The 19,372-nt window shown below is 39.9% G+C and overlaps 1 protein-coding gene across 1 annotated transcript in view; it reads right to left on the bottom strand.

The window, feature by feature from the left end:
• The window catches only part of filip1l (filamin A interacting protein 1-like), a 77,437-nt gene extending 60,589 nt beyond the window's left edge, over positions 1–16,848 (bottom strand). The window contains exon 1 of the mRNA XM_033982165.2: positions 16,695–16,848. The gene's annotated coding sequence lies outside the window, so the exon portion shown is untranslated. The remainder of the gene's footprint in view (positions 1–16,694) is intronic.
• Positions 16,849–19,372: the final 2,524 nt, after the last annotated feature.

The following is a 19,372-nucleotide window of genomic DNA, read 5'->3' on the forward strand; positions in this document are numbered from 1 at the left end:
ACATAGTACAAAATCACCATATAAAAATACTATACAAATTCAAATATGTCACATTTTGCTAAATTAGCTTCAGTTCCTATTCAGCTCCACCTTCTTTTTAAATCTGAAATCATTCCAAGTCCACAATATTGGTCATGATACTGCACATTTTATTGCACATGATACGTGATATTGCACATTATTGCACACATTATTGAAAATTCTGTGAACTGGACAAAAGTTTGTGTGAAGGCGCCTGTGGGATTACACAAACACTGTAGATGATAACTACAAATATTCAAGCTCTTCCAGTGTCCTTTGCAGAGCCTGACAGCAGCACCACAATGTGTCTGTTGTAGACCCCGTCCTGTAACAGTCTCAGTCTGACACAGCGTGCGTTCGGCCTGTACTCTGCACCGGTCACCTCCTCCTGTCCACGCTAAATATAGAGGTCATTCTATCCAGGCGGAGCAGTGAGGCCAGTGTGGACGCGAACTATTGGACATGGAACTAGAGTTAAACTGTACCAGACACATGCTGCAGCAGTAAACAGGGACTTCACCTACAGTAAATAACATAACTCAAATGTAAATAATAAATAATATCACGCATGTATAAAGTAGTGATCCAAGACATGAAACAGTATGAAGTATTAGGGGAAACAACTTATCAAGTACGAGCAACTTAAAGAGTAACTGTCGGGACGTAACATCTGATTTATCATTTGACCTTAACGAAATTTGTAAGACAAAACTTTAATTAAGTGCTGAGAGAGTTGGGTAGAGCGGCAAGTTGTACTCAAGTAGAAGTACAAAGTAGTAGTTCAAGAAATTAGTCAAGGAAGTGGAAGTATTTGAAAAGTACTACACAGATTTAAAGAGTAATTGTCGGCACGTCACACCTGATACATAAATAATGCACAAAATCTGGTGTTTTCAAAGGATAGATATAAAAATGAGACAAACTAAATCATATCTGAAGGAGCAGTGCAGGAAACACAAATGTTTAAATCATTTCATATCGTCGACATAAAGTTTTTGTCATTTGTAGACTTACTCACAGCAGAAAGAGTAACCAAAACTTTTGCTCAAACAGCGTTGTAAACTCGTGCCTCTACACTTTTATGTCACGTTCATAACTGGAGCTACATCATTATACCTGATACTTGATCATTATAAACTTGGAGTAAACTACACAATGCTCTCTCTGTCCAAGGCAATACCATTAAAAAACTGTATACAGCCTGCGCTTTATAAGTTTAAGAAAAAGTACTTCAATCACTTAATCATCATCATTATCAACATGAACAACCTGTCCGTCAGGTTCAACGGTTTGCAATAAAAAATAAATCAGCGTCAGTAAAATTGAAGATGTTTATGTCATATCTGGGGACACAGTTAGGGCATCTTTGTGAAATGTAAAATCAAAACCTGACATACATTTCATATGCAGTATACTGTAGATGGAATACAGTTGTCCTTCGCTATGTCGCGGTTCACCTTTCACAGAATGTCTTCAGACAAATTTACATAAACGTTGGATCGCAGTGTGACTCTGAAGTGCTGTACCTTTGCAATTTGTTTTCTCCCCGACAAAACCCACAATGTCGATGAAACGTTCTGCACCGACAAAGGTTTGAACTTTGACAGAGTTTAAACAAGAGAGAAATGTGAGAAAATGTTAATGCCTGTCTGAGAAAAGTGTATAAAGTGTGTGGTGAGGGGGTTTACCGCCTTAAAACATATATAATAATTGTAAAAAATAAAGCTGATACTTCACGGATTTCGTCTATCGCAGATTATTTTTAGAATGTAGCCCCTGCGATAAACGAGGGACCGCTTTAATACAAAAATGCATCTGTTTTCAGTGCTTTCCTCGACATTTGAGGTAGACTGATGGCACTGAAGTGGGTGAAATGTCTCGCCTAAGAGCGCAATGGCAGGAGTGATCGGACCTGGAATCGAGTCCTCATTGATTTTTCTAAACGGCATCCTGGTGATTTCCTTACAAGTCCGTATGGTGTTAGTATTGGTGCTGTGCTGCTGCTGACTCACTCTTTTCTGAGGCGAATGCGCAGACAGAGCTGTGTTTGAACCTCCCCTCTCCTCTGTGACTCATCCGGCTTTTATTTTGAAAGAGCTTCACGGATGAGAGAACGCTTTTATTGTGAAATCAAACGATGTCCTTGTGTGTATGTTTTCGGTTTAGGGGGTGAGTCATCCACTACTTTCATTTGTGTTTTTTTTTTTTTTTTCTTGCTTCATCCTCAGAGGTGAAGCAGCGACAGAAGGAGTGGAGTCTAGTGGGAAAAACAGAAAAACAGAACTAGCTCATTTTAATTGGTTGCGGCAGTGGTCCAAAGTTATTCCTCTCTTACCGTATGCATTCAGAGCATCCTAATTACTCACAGTGATGAGTTTATAAGCACTTTTTACAGCTCTCTGCTTTATAATTAGATGCAGACAGGACACAGTGGTCTTATTTTCACCTCAAGAGCTGCTTATACAATATATCTGAGGCAAGACACATTTTGCTCAAACATATCGTCAAAAGCAGGTGCAGGTAAAATGCAGAATGGAGAAGACCAGTGGCAAAAGTGAAATGTGATGACACGTTTTCAATGCAAAAAAAAAAAAAAAAAATTGAATTCTGTCAACTGTACAAAGGTTTTGGAGTGAATGTGTCTCACTGCTCATCCCAGAGGCTTCTGCAGTTCTGACAGTGTTCTGTAAATCACTGTATCAAAATCGATACATTTGAAGTTTGAAGCTTTTTACTCTTAACGTACATTGTTAAACAGGTGCTTTAATACTTTTACTTAAGTATAATACTGATACTTTTACCTATTATAGTCTTTTTTGCTCTAGTATCTGTACTTTTACTTAAGTAACAAAATTTAATACTTCTTTCACCACTGGTTGTTGGCTGTTTTTATGATATTTTGTTACAGCTTAAGTCAAAAATTAGTACCCAAACAACCGCTCTACCACATAAACATGACACACGTGAGGAACTACCGTCGACTGTATATATAAGCTAACCTGCTAGCCGGCTCCAATTCACTTTCTATTGAAAAACTGTGGCTCCTCTCTCTGTAACTGCTGCTGTCAGACTCGTCATTTTGGTCTTAAAATGTTCATATTAACCTGCTCTACATGATCCTGGTGTTTTTATTTCACTATTGTGTCTGTACATCAAGATATGAACATTAATAACAGACAAATCCGGCGCCTTGTTCCCCTGAGCTCCCTCTACCATTAGCAACAGGTTTGTTTGATAGCATTGCTAAGCCCCCGCTCCCTGCTAAAACCAGCTGTGCAGGCAGGAAAGGGCGTCACGGATTGGCACTTTGGTTGCTATGATACTCATGGTCGGAATTCTTACTATGTAATCTAGCTCCAAACTCCCTATTACTGTTAGCCTCAATGAGCTTCATTTGACTGGAACGGACGCTATGGGTGACGTCACACTCACTTAGTCCACTTCTTTATACAATCTGTGGTAACTCCTCTCACTGATTTGTCACTTTCTAACTTTTTAGTGAAATTTTGTGGACTGGGAGCCCTGGATTTGCATATATACGAAGAAATACTAGACTTTTGGTTATAAGGACATAAGTAAACACAGTACAGCTTAACGTCAAAGCTTTACAGCGAGTTTCTAACAGCATACTTTTACTCCTACTTGAGTAATATTTTTTTATTGAAGTGACAGTACTCTAACTTGAATAAAAGCTGTGGTTACTCTTCCCACTGTGAGTAAGTCTACAAGTGGCAAAATATTTATCTTGACAATATGAAATGATTTGAACATTTGTGTTTCTTGCAGCGCTCCTTGAGATATGATTTAGTTTGTCTCATTTTTGTGTCCATCCTTTGAAAAATGTATGCATCAGATGTTACGTGTAGTACTTTTCCAAATACTTCCACTTACTTGACAAATTTCTTGAACTACTTCTACTTGAATAATATTATTTTGAAGCATTATTAGAGTACAACTTGTGGCCACTCTGTCAGCGCTGTACGAAATAGCCTTCCGTATAAGTCATTTCCCATATTTCCACAGATGTCCAGGCGTTTCCTGAGTGGAGCGACTAAATGAACTGTTAAGGCTTATGTCATCGAGGTGTTGCCTTGTCCCCCTGCAAACACGGACATGTCCACACCTCTGTCCACCCCCCTGTCCACTTAAAGCAGAGCGAGCCCATAATACCACTGGGTCAGCAGAAAATAGCTCTATAATTGAGCGTTTCATTTAGTCCACGGGAGAGGTATGCTATGCTAAGCCCTATCATCTCTTCAGTAATGCCGAGCGCGTTACTATAGCGACGGTAAACAGGTCGTAACAATGGAGGTTTAAGCTAGCGCGCCGTTAGCAGTGCGGTTTATTTATGCCTCCTCCATGTAGTGTCAGGACAGCACCTGTGCAGAGTTAGCCAATCATGTCACATATGCTCAGAATGTGGTACAACTCACGCAGAGAGGAGATGGAGACAGGTTTAGATTAGACGTACAAGTAGAAAGTATTGTAATACTTTTCACATGATATATTTCAAATAATCTACTTCAAATAATGATTCAAGTGCATATGATTCTCTAATTTTGACTTAATTTGTTGGGATAACAACAGTTGTGACTATAGACTGTATAAAAAAGTGGACTAAGTGAGTGTGACATTGCCGTTAGCGTTCAGCTCCCGTCAAATGAAGCTCATCGAGGCTAACAGTTATAGCGGCGAATTTAGAGACGAGTTATATTAGGAACTGCAACCGCGAGTATTGTAGCAACCAAAGAGCCAATCTGGACCGAAGCTGTTGAAGGTAATGACCCTAGCTACGCTGTTAGTCAAACCTGTTGCTAACGCTAACGGGAGCAACCTCAGGGAAAAAAGGCACCTTGAGTTGAGTTAAGTTACAGACGCAATAGCGAAATAAAAACACCAGAATCATGTAGAGCGGGTTAACACGGATATTTTAAGATCAAAATTACGAGTCTGGCAGCAGCAGTTACAGAGACGGGTGACTGTTTTCCAATGTAAAGTGAATTGAAGCCAGAGTCGCTAAAGCCAGAGGAGCGCCCATGATCACTTCCTGTTTGGAACATGGCGGCTAGCACGTTAGCTATGTTAATTTATAAATACAATCTATGGTTGTAAATATGGACTATAGTTTTACCCAAATCAAGAATCAATTTGTCCTTGTGCTGATGACATCACACTGAGGAGTATTCTATCCAAAAGTTAGGCGCAATTTGCATGTAAAGAAACACTTTTTTATATATATTTTATTTTTTCACGTTTATTAACCAACCCAGAGTGACGTCACATGGAGGTACTGACAAACAAAGGAGACACTGACTGTAGACACATACAAAACAGAAGTATACAAGCACCGTATTTTCTGGAGTATAAGTCGCACCAGCCAAAAAATCCATAATAATGACGTAAAAAACATATATTTCACATATAAAATCGCATCTAAGTATAAGTCGCACCCCCAGCCGCTTATGTCCATGACTTATAGTCTTGAAAATATGGTAATAGCAGGAATAGTGTCTATAGGAGAAGCAATTCGCAAAAACGTCTTATTCTAATAAATCCTAGGCCTGTCACGATAACACATTTTGAAGCACGATATATCGCTACAGAGAAATACTGCGATAAACGACAATATTGAAACAACTATGACATAAACGATAATCCCAGTAAACCAGTTTTTCAATAGACCGTATCATTAAAAGGCTTGAGCTGGAACAAATTGATAGCAGAACCTCACATCTTAAATCTTACATCTCAAGTACTGCAGAAAAAACGATAAACGCTTTTATAGGCTGAAGCCGGGAGGGTCGGAGGTCGCAGCGAGTGAGGATTCTCTGAATGGGCATGTTTTGTAGAGATAAAATACTGCAATTACCAACTCAAATCCACAACTCGCTAGCCCTCAGTTCCGTAAGAGGTCCTTTTTTTGTGTGCGTTTTGCCGTAGCGTGCGTTGACCGCTGTTTGTTAAGTCTGGCCGTCATTGTCGTGTATTGTCGGTGCATTCAAAATAACGCAATGGAGTTGTGAAGGTGCATTAAAAAGCAAGTTAAATGCACGCTTGCAAATTCTCATGTGCTGCTCTCTGGTGTGATGTACAGCTAATAATACGAAAACTTCACAGCTTTTCGTATTATTAGCTTCACTTACGGCGACGTCAGCTCCCACTGGAGCAGTTGACGTGGTCGTTTTAGATGAAAATTGTGATTTAAAATGTGTAAATTGTAACATAATGATCCACGGGTGTCAGAAATTATAGCTATATAGCAGATACGAGCAACAGTATGTCTTCTTTAACTGTGTATGACTCGTCTAAACTGTCATATGCGCTTTAAATTATGCTCGTCGGGCTTTAACAGTGGCCTCACAGCGATAAAACGAAATCACGTAAAGCCGTGACCCCAGCTCTTGATGTCGCTGGGCTGAGCTCCCGCAAAGCCATATGACCTGGGGCTAACGTGGCCCACTGCATCATGGAAAAACCTGGAACCTGCAGAGGAATGTGAGGTCAGCCGCTCTGCAAGCTGTCACACACCCCCATGAAGAACCAGAGACCACAGACCAAAGACCAGACCCGAGAATGTTGTTACCCCATCAAAAACATGCCTGAAGAGGTTTTGCATGTCATCCGAAGCAATACACAACAACGTGACAAGCCTGATGTGATGTGCAGTAGGTTCTTACGCAAAATGTGTCGCGATAGCACTCTGCAGGGGGAGAGCAAAGGGAGGGGACATGCAGAGCTCCAGAATATGAAACTGAAACTATTTAAACATTTTAATATGTGTTTTTCTGCAAATGTAGCATTTTCAAAACAATAAAATGTAACATGCTGATCTAAATATGTTATGTGTTAGTACTTAATACCACATAGAAGTAATATATCTCCTCTTTAAAGTGCTTATGACAGATTTTCATGTTTTTCTCATTATGACTTGGTTTGCTGGGTTTGTATCTGTGGTAAATATTGATCATAGTCTTACATCAGTGAAAAGGCAGTTTGTGGGAAAAAGAAAGGAAGAAAAGTACAAAAATACAGGAAGTAGTTGTGAGTTTTAAAGCAGAAACGCCTACTTCTAACTCCATCCAAAATGCAGCGACAATCTTTGGACAGGGAAGATGTTTTTCTAGCAGTTTAAACCTTCATTTAACTAAATAGAGGTGTAATCATGTATTTTTATTTGTCATTATTGTGTACGTTAGCTTTGGTCCTTATTTATGTATAGTTGCAATCATAGACAGTATAAAAGAAGTGGACTAAGGGAGTGTGACGTCACCGATAGCGTTCGGCTCCAGTCAAATGAAACTCATCAAGGCTAACAGTTATAGCGGCGAATTTGGACCGCTAGTTTTAGCAGAGTTTTAGCAGGGAGCGATCACCTAGCAACAGTGTCAATCAAATCTGTTGCTAACGCTAGAGGGAAAGAAGGCGTCTGATTTGTCTGTTATTAGTGTTCATCACAACAATCATCGACAGACAAAATAGCGAAATAAAAACACCAGGATCATGTAGAATGGGTTAATACGGCCATTTAAAGACTAAAACGACGAGGCGAACTGCAAGTTATGTAGAGAGGAGCGACAATTTTTCAATGTAAAGTGAATTGGAGCCAGAGTCGATGGAGCCGGAAGCGTACCCATGATCACTGCCTATATTGAACGCGGTTACTAGCACGTTAGCTATGTCCATTTATATACACAGTCTATGGTCGCTATGTCACATCTGCTGTCCATGGCCAACGAGGAAGTAAAATGATTAACTTAAGCTAAATTATCGGGTATGTTCATTAGTTACGTCTTTATACTCCTGAGACCCGAGCTTCAATCAAATAAAATAATAAAAAATAAGAAAATAAAAAATAAAATAAAAATACAATAAAAATAATAATAAAAACAAATAAAAATAATAATAAAAACAAATAAAAAATAAAATAATTAAATAAAAATAATTAAATAAAAAATAAAATAAAAATAAACAAAAAAATTAATATTCTAAACTCTTAGAAATATTCAAAATTGAACATGTTCTTGTTGCTGTTCTTCTAAAAATTTGCACTGTGGCCTAAACAACCCAAAATGTGTTGTCCACAGATGAGGACACCAGGTCTCAGGAGGTTGATATAATAATAGTAACTAAGTTCAGTTTTAATGAAAAGTGTAGTCTGACCAGTCATATGCACTTTACGCACCAAAAAATATTGTTCCAGCTTCCATTTATTGAAGTAATTATTGTGTACCCCACAGCAGAAAAGTTACACGTTTAAAAATAGCTATTCCGCTGTTCGATTCTCGTCGACCTTTTTCGTCCGTTCTTCACACCTGCACCTGTGGCATAATCTCATACCGTTTAAGCAGCACACACACTCTTCCTCTCCGCTCGGCTCCGTTATGAAGAGCAGAGGAGCACTGACCGCGGCAAATCACAGCCCCACAGATACGCGCGGGAATAATTTATATGCTGTTACCATGGCGACGCACCTGGGGAACAACTACAGGCTCAAGTAAGGTGTCAGCGATAACATGGAACGTAAACAGAAGCAATGGATCTCATAAGGAATTTAATATGTGTTCATGAGGCGTCGTAACTGTAGAATCCTGTGAGCTGGAGCCAGGGCAGATTCTATGGTGGGATTTGACGTTTAACCTGGTTTATTGTTAATATTTCTATGCCAGTTCTTGTTTCACGTGGATAGGCCCAGTAATTACAAAGCTCTTTCAGAAAATGGCGCCATTATTCAAACCAAAAGACGTGATTGTTTTTTCTAGATCATACTTTTGGAGATTTTATTTTTCGGAAAACAGTTGTACAGGCCCCTACCTAAGTATTTTTAACGATATAAGTTCATAACGACCAATGGTATAACAAGACGAGAGGACAAAATACAGATGTTTGACCTGAGATGTGGTTAATGTACTACTTCAGCGCAGCAAGAACCTAAGGGTTGTCAAAAGTATCGGAAATCAGATACTAATTGATACTACTACTACTGTTGAAACTACTCATTTGAACAAGTATCGAACACATTCACAAGAGAGAAATGAACCTTTCCTGAATAGATTTGGAAAGATCTTGAGCTGTATCAGAAAAACTATAAGACACGTAGACAAGTATGGACCACTATAGAACCTACCTGAACCACTGAGGGATTACACACATGGGAATATAAAGGAAAGTACTACGATTTAATCTTGAAATTCACATTCTGTTGTCTTCTTCCATTATCTCTATGGTATCAGAATCTGTACTGAATATCAAGGCTATTCCTTAGTATCGAAATCAAGTTTGAAGTTTACAGTTGATGTGTAACAGTTTTGAATGTTTGTGTGTGTGGTCTGGGGTCTAAATATTTAAACGAATCACACGTAAGTACAGAGCTGTGGGTGGAGATAGGGGGTAAGTGAAAACAGACATTTTACAAGCCTCACATACAGGACAATAAAGGAGTAATTGTCTGAGTAAGATCATGCTGCGGGGAAAACGACACAAAGTTTAAAGACTTCTAAAAGCAAATGAGGTGAGCATTTAGCATTAAGAAAACAAAATGGTGGCATTGCGTCCGCTCTGTAGTTATACTCTATAAATGAGAAGGGGAACACGTTTATTTTGCAGAGTAGGTGTGCTTTAAAAAATATATACTCTCCCATAGAGTTATATTTTCTCATATTAAAGTGTGAAATCCTTGAACCGTGAGTGGGTGTTGGTGCAGAGAGTCACAGACTGACCTGGCTAAAGTTTTATGAAGACGATCGATAAACACAAGTATAACTGACCTGTGCTGCTCGTGTGTTATTGTGAAACTCTGGAAATCCAGCAGCTGTAGTGAGGCTATATTTTGACTCATAATGTGGTCAGTAAGTCCAAGTTACAATTAAGTCCAAGTAAGTCCAAGTTACAAGTAAGTCCAAGTTACAAGTAAGTCCAAGTCACAAGTAAGTCCAAGTTACAAGTTAGTCCAAGTTACAAGTAAGTCCAAGTCACAAATAAGTCCAAGTAAGTCCAAGTTACAAGTGAGTCCAAGTCACAAGTAAGTCCAAGTTACAAGTGAGTCCAAGTCACAAATAAGTTCAAGTCACCTGGTCACAAGGGTCAAGTCAAAGCTCTTTGTCTTGTCCGTCACCTCATCATACATTCATTTTTAGAAGTTGCAAATCACAAATTAGCTTTGAATTTAAAGTCAAAACTGCTTAAAACAGATTTCTACATGTCTGAACGTGCAATATACAGCCAAGAGGCGAAAACTCTAAGACAAATTAACAATGCATCTAATTACAGCGAGTATTTTTGAACGATATCTCTAGGATACATAATATACGAGGTCAGCTGGCTTCAAATAAACTTCTGTAAATGGAGTAGGTGTGGATTAATCTTGGTGTGGGTTCTTTAAGGAGAGCCTGCCCCCTGCCAGCGCAATGCATGTTTCCCATAAAAGTTATTAGACTCAATAAATCTCTAAACATGAGTCTTCATTTCTTCACTCACATGTGGTGTAATAGTTAGACCTGTCATGATAATCACTATATCGACTTGACGTTAAGCTGGGACAATATATTTTGGGGATCAGTATTTATCATCTGTACATTTTTATTATTTTTTTTGCAATAGTGAGGGAATTTTAGCCATTTTTATGTAATAAGAAGATCTGCCCTGTGACTTCTGCTGTTTATTTGTTGCAGCTCAGACCTCTTAATGATGCTGTCTCTTTAAATATGTTTTTACTGGGATTATTATTGTTTTTCTCAATATTTCTCTATAGCGATATATCGTGCTTCAAGTAACAGTTTTAATCCATTCAAAGAAACGCACAAACCCCGTCCTCCCACTGCGCTGATGTGAAGAGTTGTGTTTGTGAAAGCGAAACTTAAGAGCGGCACATGGCTAATTTGCATACAATTTTCACACTCTTATTTCATTCAAAGTATAATTCACCAGTAAAACCCAAGTCGTTCCAAGTCAAAAGCCTGGAGTCAAGTCTCAAGTAAACCTTCTACTTCTATTCACACATGCACCTGTTTTTATTGTTTTATATAGACTTATATATTGTAGTTATTTAATTTTTTTCTGTTTGTATTGTATTTTGAACAGGGCATCCATGAAAAAGACAACGTAAGAGCTTTCATTGGGTTCTCCTGTATAAATAAAGCTAAAGAAAGAGTCTCCCACCTCTGCGTTGTACTATTCAAAAGTTTGCTGTATGGATTTACCTGTATTATTCCATTAACTGTTGATTATTCACAGTTTTTATGGCATGATGATATTTTTTCTTGCTTAAATACTGCGTTTAAATGTTTTTCAGTATAGATTTCCTGCACATAAATAACAGACTTTTAATCGGTGACATCTACCACATAAAAAAAGTTCAAATTTGTTCCTTGAAAGTCTCTCCCTGCTCCAGACCACATGCTTTTACTGACAGAGGACGAGCTGTAAACTTCTCCATTAAAAAGACCCCAAGCTGATCACTGTCACTGAACATTAAAAATTTGAGGATCTCGATTAAAATTAAAATGTGACTATTTGTCCGGCCCCGTTTGCAGGTTTTGCCTCAGCACCTGGCCTCCTGTCTTTCACTGTCCACTCTTACACAATCTGATGGCAACCTATTTTCTATGTGTGTGTATGTGTGTGTATGTGTGTGTCTGGTATATATAGTCCTCTTTTCCCAGAGCTCTCAGCGTTTGGTATTCAGTGCTAGAAACTAGATCCACCACAAGCTGCAACAAGTCCTGTCACCATAGGCTCCAGCATGTGTCCCTGCCGACCCCACTGTGGGCACTCGCTTCAGTATCTCTGCTTTGTTTTAGGGCTGCAGGATTAATCCAATTCAAAACACAATTAGAATAGTCCCAAGGCTGCAATGCTTGTGTTAGTTTTTCGTATCCCAGTCTTTTTGTCATTTTTTCTGTCGACTTTGAACAGGATCCTGCAATTAAAACATAAAAAGGAAGTGTCATGCTGCTTGACGCTAATGGCAATTGAAGAAAAATTGCCATTAGCGTCACGCAGCCCTGCTTTGTCTGACCTTTGTTTAAAATTGAGCTGGAGGGCTGGTCAGAATTTCACTCTCATAATTAAGTATTGTACTGGTTTATTGTTCATAATATGCATATCTGTATGATATTTATACTGAGCCTAAACACATGAAACAACAGTTTAGTGTCTTCTCTGTCAGAACTAATGAGCTAAGGAGAAATTACCATTTGACAAAAGGAGGAAGGACCAAGGACCAACTGAGATAATGTATGGCCTTCTGAGTACCACCAGATCTAACCCGGGCTATATCAGGGCTAAATATGGGCTAAAAATTGTATAAAATAAGACTAAACCACAGAATAACTTGTGCAAAAACTGAAAAACTGACCAAACACAACTGGAGGATAGCCTTGTTCTATTGATCTTGAATTTTTCATCAGAGTCCACAGAGAGTGCACATTAACCATATGTTGTCTGACTTCAGGTACACCGCTACGGGAACACCGCAAGGCTGTGTCCTGTCCCCCTTATTATTCATCCTCTCCGCTGATCACATGATGAAGCACATGGTTACATTTGCTAACAATACTGTACTCGCGTCCCCGCTGAAAACCCCATCATATCAGCAAATACCATGTGCAGTGTGACAGATCCCAGCTCCAGCTCGTTGTCAAAAACACCAAAGGGAAGATTAGGAGTACAAGCACCTAGGAACAGTTTTTGATCGTCAGCTGAAATTAGCTTCAAACACAAGTGAGATTGTTAAAAAATATGAACAAAGACAGAATCTCTTAAGGAAAATTAACTCCTTTTTACATGAAACAATATAGGGGATTTTTCTCAACATTTTTGTGATTAACTTCAATTAACCAAACTTAAAATTAGTTACCGACAAATCCTCATGTACAAAACAATAAATGCAACATGGTAGAATTTTTGTACAAAACTGGAAACTGTCATGTCTGTATAGGTGTCGCTTTTGTAAGATGTTTGTTCATGATGTAGGCGTCAAAGAGGACAATGAATCTGAAATGTAAGGGTTTATTAAGCGTCAGACAGGTAACGCTACAGCGGGCAGGGGCCACAGGAACTCACAGTCCTGTCCTTGAGTCAGCGGCAATGTATTTATTTATTTATTATATTTTTTTTGAGTCCAACTTACTGCTATTTACCATCATTAAGTTTAGCATTAGTACATAGAGATAAACGTGCAATAGTAAAGCGCTTTGCTAAATGTGGATACTTCACACTTCATGCTTTGCCGGGAATGTCCAAGAGTATGGCAGTATTTGCAGGATCAAAAAAACAAATGTGGAAGGAAATAACATCTCCGCTTTCCACCAAAAAAAATCGGCATAGTCCATCTCCATAGTATTATCTCCTATCAGTATCTCCTGTTGCTGTACACCTGTGCTTAAAGTGCCCATTGATGGTGTAAACAGTGAATCAGCCTCCTCTGTCTAAGCCTGTAATCTCATAGAAGTGATGCTCTCTGCCCCACTACCCTGGAACTGTCAATCAGCACAAACATACACAGATTACACAGACTACACCACTCACGCCAACGCTGTGTATGGCTTCTATCAGTATACACCATGAACTGTCCCAATAACACTGCATCCAAACGTTCCTATGACTGTTCTCTTCACTTTGATACTTTCTTGCAGCTTTTTGACGGGTGTTTTAAGTAGATATCCAAGCAAAATTAAAATAAAAAAAATAATAAATGGTAATAACCAAGCAAAACTGGATACTTTAGTCCCACAATCGCAATTTAATAATCTAGTAATGGACTTTTATACACCAACCTGCACCTGTTTTTAAGGTTTTATATGGACTTTTATATTTATTTTTGTTCGTTTTTTTGTTTATATTGTATTTTGAACAGGGCGCCCATGAAAAAAGAGACTCTAAGTGTTCTCATTGTGTCACCCTGTACGAACAAATATATGTAAAGAAAGAACGATACTATCCATAGGCTGTATATAGGACTGGGTGCCATTTAAAAGGTCAATCCAATGAGTAGCATAGAAACAAGGCACTACTGGTAGGCTGGCATAAAAAAATGGAAGAAACGTGCACCTAAAACATATTTTTGATGCTTTGTGGGAAAGTTTTGATGCTTTATGAGTACTAGGAGTGGACTAGAAAGGTTACAAGGCAGTGACACCACAAAATAACTCAATCCAGAAAACGATTAATATTTGAAAAGGCACCAAACATAGTACCATTCAGGAACTAGTACCAAAAACAAGTTATCGCTCAAATACTGGTACTTGAAAGAAAATTGAAAGGTACCGTCAGATGGAGCATGCGCAAGTATTTTACGTTGTTAAAGAGAAATATCAAAATAATTCCTTATAAACGTTATTTTCTGAAGTCGCAGCTGCCCTGGGATCGACTGACAGAGCTAGTCTGCGCTATCACCCCCCTTCGATCACCGCTGACGCTTAAACACACCACGTTCATAAGTGTTAGGTGTTTTACCCAAGGGCACAAAGACAATAAGCTACGGCATGTCACACGTTTCTCAGTTAAAAATTCACAAATGTTGAAACCCCTCCTTTCCTGCGTTTCTTGCACGTTAGCTAGATCATTTTTAGTTCCTGTCGACAAATATGCCACATACGTAATCCCTTTTACAGCTTTTGGTCAAATAACTTTGATAAATGACATTGGACTGTACCAAAAGTGCATGAATACATCAGTGCTAGCAGTGTGTCTCGTTAGCCGATGCTGGGTGTTAGCATTACCGGAGATTAGCCGTAGCAGAAGGCGCCCACTCCTCAGCCCACTACGATCAGGATAAACAGATTAGCTTGGCCCTCCTCGGCACGCGACCCAAGATAAGTCCTTTAGCGCTGCATCTGGAACGTGCCTGTCCCCCCACCTGTTAGCTTACACGCACTCTGCTCCGGCGCAACAGAACATTAGCAACGGTGGGGAACGGGGGTGTTGGAAATAGACCTTAAGATTTTTGCTGAGTTTTGTGATTGTGATTGGATTTGTAGCTAAAAAAAAAAAAATGTATCGCTTTTATCCGGTTCACAGTCCTCATTTTAAACTTGTCGCGAATGCATCTGAGAGAAGACTGAAATCTGAACTGCTAAACTAATCCAAGAATCCTATGCATTTCAGAACATATTTGTAGAGGCCTAAACTACAAGGTTAGCCGCTTTTACACAGACCAAGACCTCTTAAAAGTCAAGATACTTTATATAACTTAACCAGCAATAATTGTAACTATTTTGTTAAATGATCTGACTTTGTTTACCTGTTTAAAGATGCATCACGCAATTTTTATGCTAAATGTATTCATTCAATCACATGCATTTCTCAAATCATACCTTAAAAAACACGTAGGCCTATTGTCACTGTGATTGAGCTTGCCTTGACGCAGATCTGACCTGTAAATTGGCATCATGCTCGTCTTCATGATGGTTTATTTCATTCTGTAAGACATTCCCAGCAACTTATAAATATCTCCATGGAGACAAGAACCAGAAATTTTACAAAGTCCACCTTTGAATAACAAGTGGTGAAAGGGTCCACCATCTGCTAGCTTAGTCCATGGAGAGTTTATTGCTTTAGCGAGAATGTTCCACAGTATGGCATTAAACAGATCTTGAATTATTAACGTATGTTCTTACTGTGAGTGGGCTCGCCTCTCCACAGATCTGACCTGTAACTTGCCATGGCTCTCTTCATGACAGCTCATTCCGTACTGTGAGACATTCCCGGTGACGCAATAACATCTCCATGGAGACAAGAACCAGAAATGTTACAAAGTGCACCTTTGAATAATAAGTGGAAAAAGGGTCCACCATCTGCCAGTTTAGTCCATGGAGAGTTTATCGCTTTAGCTAGAATGTTCTGCAGTATGGCATTAAACACATCTTGAATTAATTAAACGTGCATGATTACTGTGAGTGAGGTTGACTCTCCACAGATCTGACCTGTAACTTGATTGCGCCACCAGCATGCAGCGTAATAATATGACGGGAACTGATTTTCTTCTTATAATCTTGTCAACATTAACCCTGACATTGCCAAACTAACTCCCCTCCTCTCGGTCTTGACCCGAGCGTGTTTTTTAGCCGGGTGCTAGCCTCGTAACCCGACCCTCCCTCACATATCCCGTACTGTATACTCAGTCTTCTCATGGACGCACTGGCCTTTGGAAATCCCCCCCCCATGGCACCCTGTCCCCCCAGCATACCCTTACCACCCCACTGCCCAGTCCAGCACTACCAAACACCCCAACTTTATCACCCCTGCCGCTTTGATATGTCGGAAAATCTGACCACAAGACTAACCCTCATCGCATTTCGCATCTGTCAGCAAATTCATTCAAGTTTAGCCGCTCCAACTTTTCCAAGACCGCCTACTACTATAACCTTTGTGTTTCCAATTAATTTAATCCCATTACGCTCAGCAGGGGGCGCATGTTTCTTTATCCTTAATCTTTATAAGTAATTAGCGTATCGCTTTGCAACCGCACGAACGAATGCAGCGTGTAGCGGATTCTGACAGTCACTTAACCAACACAAGCCATTAACCTTTTAACATTGCATACCACCCGTGCACTTTGCTTAAATTTTAGTCACGTAATCTTAGACATAGCTCTGTCAAATGCGGATTTCTTGCCGGTAGAAACAACCTTAACAAACGCTCCGATCTGTCACACAGCTCCCAGCAGAGTGGGTTACCTCTATATGTCTCTGCTGCAGCGAATTCTCCTCCAGCAAGACTAGCGGTTATCCCTTTTAGAGCGAATGCACCGGTTGCTGCGTTCCCTCCTCGCCTGTTCAGACCACGGCAAGTTGGGGGGTTGGTCGGGGGGTGGTCGGGGGCTGGTTGTCTCCGTCCTCGCCTGGCCCCGGTTGCGCTATCCAGGTGCAGAGATGGAGCTGGTTGTCCGTGGGTTGTAGCCTGTGTGTGAGTGAGTGAGGAAGAGAGATAGGGGAGGCAAGACGGGAGCTGGCTTGGACATGTCAGCCCGGTGCGGTTAAATTTAAACTGCCAACCAACCCAGCCAACCGCCCCCCCCCTCCTCCTCCTCCTCCTCCTCTTCTGACACCTTGATCTCTCAGAAACCTCCCTCCCCTCGCTCTACCCTCTCCTCTCTCAGCCATATGGTCCCACGCGAGTCCTTGGAAGTGTGCGATTGTCCCTGAGAAGCCCGTCGGGGGTTGGGGTTGCGGTTGCGGTTGGGTAGGGATGGTGGTATTGCTGGTCGTTGGTGCGTTTAATGACAGTGTAATAGTCCATTAAAGCTGATATATTATGTAAAGTCAACTTTTATGCACTTTTAACCATGCTCTAATGGTTTTCTCTCATCAAGTTGTATACAGATTGATTCATGCATGTCTCCGTAATCCTGCATTGTCCTGCATTTGAGGCTTGTGCTCTGAATATTTCTGTTTTCCCCTACCACCTATCTCCACCCATTGCTCCATACTTACTCTTACTTACTGCGATATTTAAAAAAAAGCTGACACTAGGTCACACATGGGGTTAAAATGTAAGTTGAGGTCTAAAGGTTGTATAGTTTTGAATAGGAAGTCAATGGACCTGTTCCCAAAAGCCGTTTTAGATCAGTGTTGTGGTTTCCAACTAAAGAGACAGTGTGTAACTTTCTAGGGGTGCTTCCATGGAAATAGAAAGCTAAAACCATACTTAGGAACATTCTTAATGGAGATAGATGAGATTCATGCCATATTATGGAAGATTATACTCAAAGGAACAACATTTCTATGGAAACAAGCAGGTGGAGGCCCTGTTCTGCACCAAATAAGAGTCAGGTTTGTGGAGATGCAAGCCCACTCACAGTAAGGACACATTTTTTATCATTTCTCGGTGCAATAAAAACATCCATAACGAAAAAAAACACGCTTTTATGTAGTCTATTTTTGTCTCCTTTAAACGCGTGCTACGTAACCTTGATAGAGAGTCCACTACTTCTTCAAACTGCTATTGCTTTGCCTCAAATGTTCCACCGGATGGCATTAAACCTACTTATTTTACCATATGCCATACTTTCTTATGTGAGCAGGATCCACTCTTCTGTCCAAGTACAGATCAAACCTGTAACTTGGCCTTGGTGTTGCCCGCTGGTCTCCATGGAGATAAGTCAGTGTAAAGTCATTCTGTGGTATGAGCTGGCAACCGAGACGAGCATAACGACAGATCCTCCTTTCAGGAAAGTTACAGAGTGCACCTTTAAGCACCTCTTGGACACAATAAATAGATGTTCAGATGTAACTCGATACACTGGCTGGACTCTGGAGCTGTTATCTGGAGTTCGAAAGGGGACTGGCACCAGGAATAGACCCAGAGGGAGTTGGGGAAGTGGGTTTATGGTCAGGGGTCAGGAGGGTCACAGACAAGGCTGACCAGACAAATGCGCATACACTTTTGTCCTGGTGCGTCACTAAACTTGCTTGGTCAGTTAGCCTTATGCACATGGAGCTTAAGGGTTCAGCCCACTTTAAAGCTCGCTGAGGTCACAGAAGTACGTTTCCCATTCATTTTTCCCATAGACTTTACTTTTTGGTGTTTCTGAAAAAAGATATTGCCGCAAAAATGAAATCCTAATCCTAGCAAAAGTATCAAATATCAATCCATTGCTGTACATTTTCTAGCCACATTTGTTGCATTTCAATCCATTTTTCTATTATATAAATTCTTTAAATCCAAAAGCCTTGAAAACAAAAGCATTATGTACGGAATTTGAAATAAAAATGTAATGTTTGTTGTATTTATCAATTTTTCTACATGACCTGTGAATGTGAATGTAATGCTGTAATGCCATGTTATTATTTTTGTCATTGTATGTTTGAATTTGAAAAAAATAAAATAAAATCTCACAGACTTTTAAAAAATATACCACAACAAACTTTCAAACTATAACTTTTATTTTATTGATTTATTCTATTATTTTTATGGTCTGGGTTGGGGTCCTCATGAGGGATGTCAAGATGAACCTTTTTTTTTTTCAATTACCGTGAATATTTATGGCCACGGTTGGTTAATCCTGGGATATTTATAACTCACGGTGTACAGCAGAAATATCTCTCAAGGTCCAAGGCAGAGCACAGCGCGAGTCCTCACAGGCAGCAGTGAAAGGCAAAGTTGCAGCCAAAGTCTCTTACACGTGCTCAATAACTCTTTCAGATCTTCGAGATAATTACACATCTCGGTTTGTCCAAGTCAAGATACAACGTAGTAACTCAAAAATGTGACATCATGACATCCCTAGTCCTCAGTGTTGTTATGGTCAGACTGTTTATATAAATGGACGTAGATAACCCGCTAGCTGCCGCGTTCCAAAGAGGAAGTAATCATGGGCGCGCTTCGGGGTTCATCGACTCTGGCTCCAATTCAC

This window comes from Periophthalmus magnuspinnatus, chromosome 2, assembly GCF_009829125.3.
Source record: "Periophthalmus magnuspinnatus isolate fPerMag1 chromosome 2, fPerMag1.2.pri, whole genome shotgun sequence".
Classification (NCBI taxonomy): Eukaryota; Metazoa; Chordata; class Actinopteri; order Gobiiformes; family Gobiidae; genus Periophthalmus; species Periophthalmus magnuspinnatus.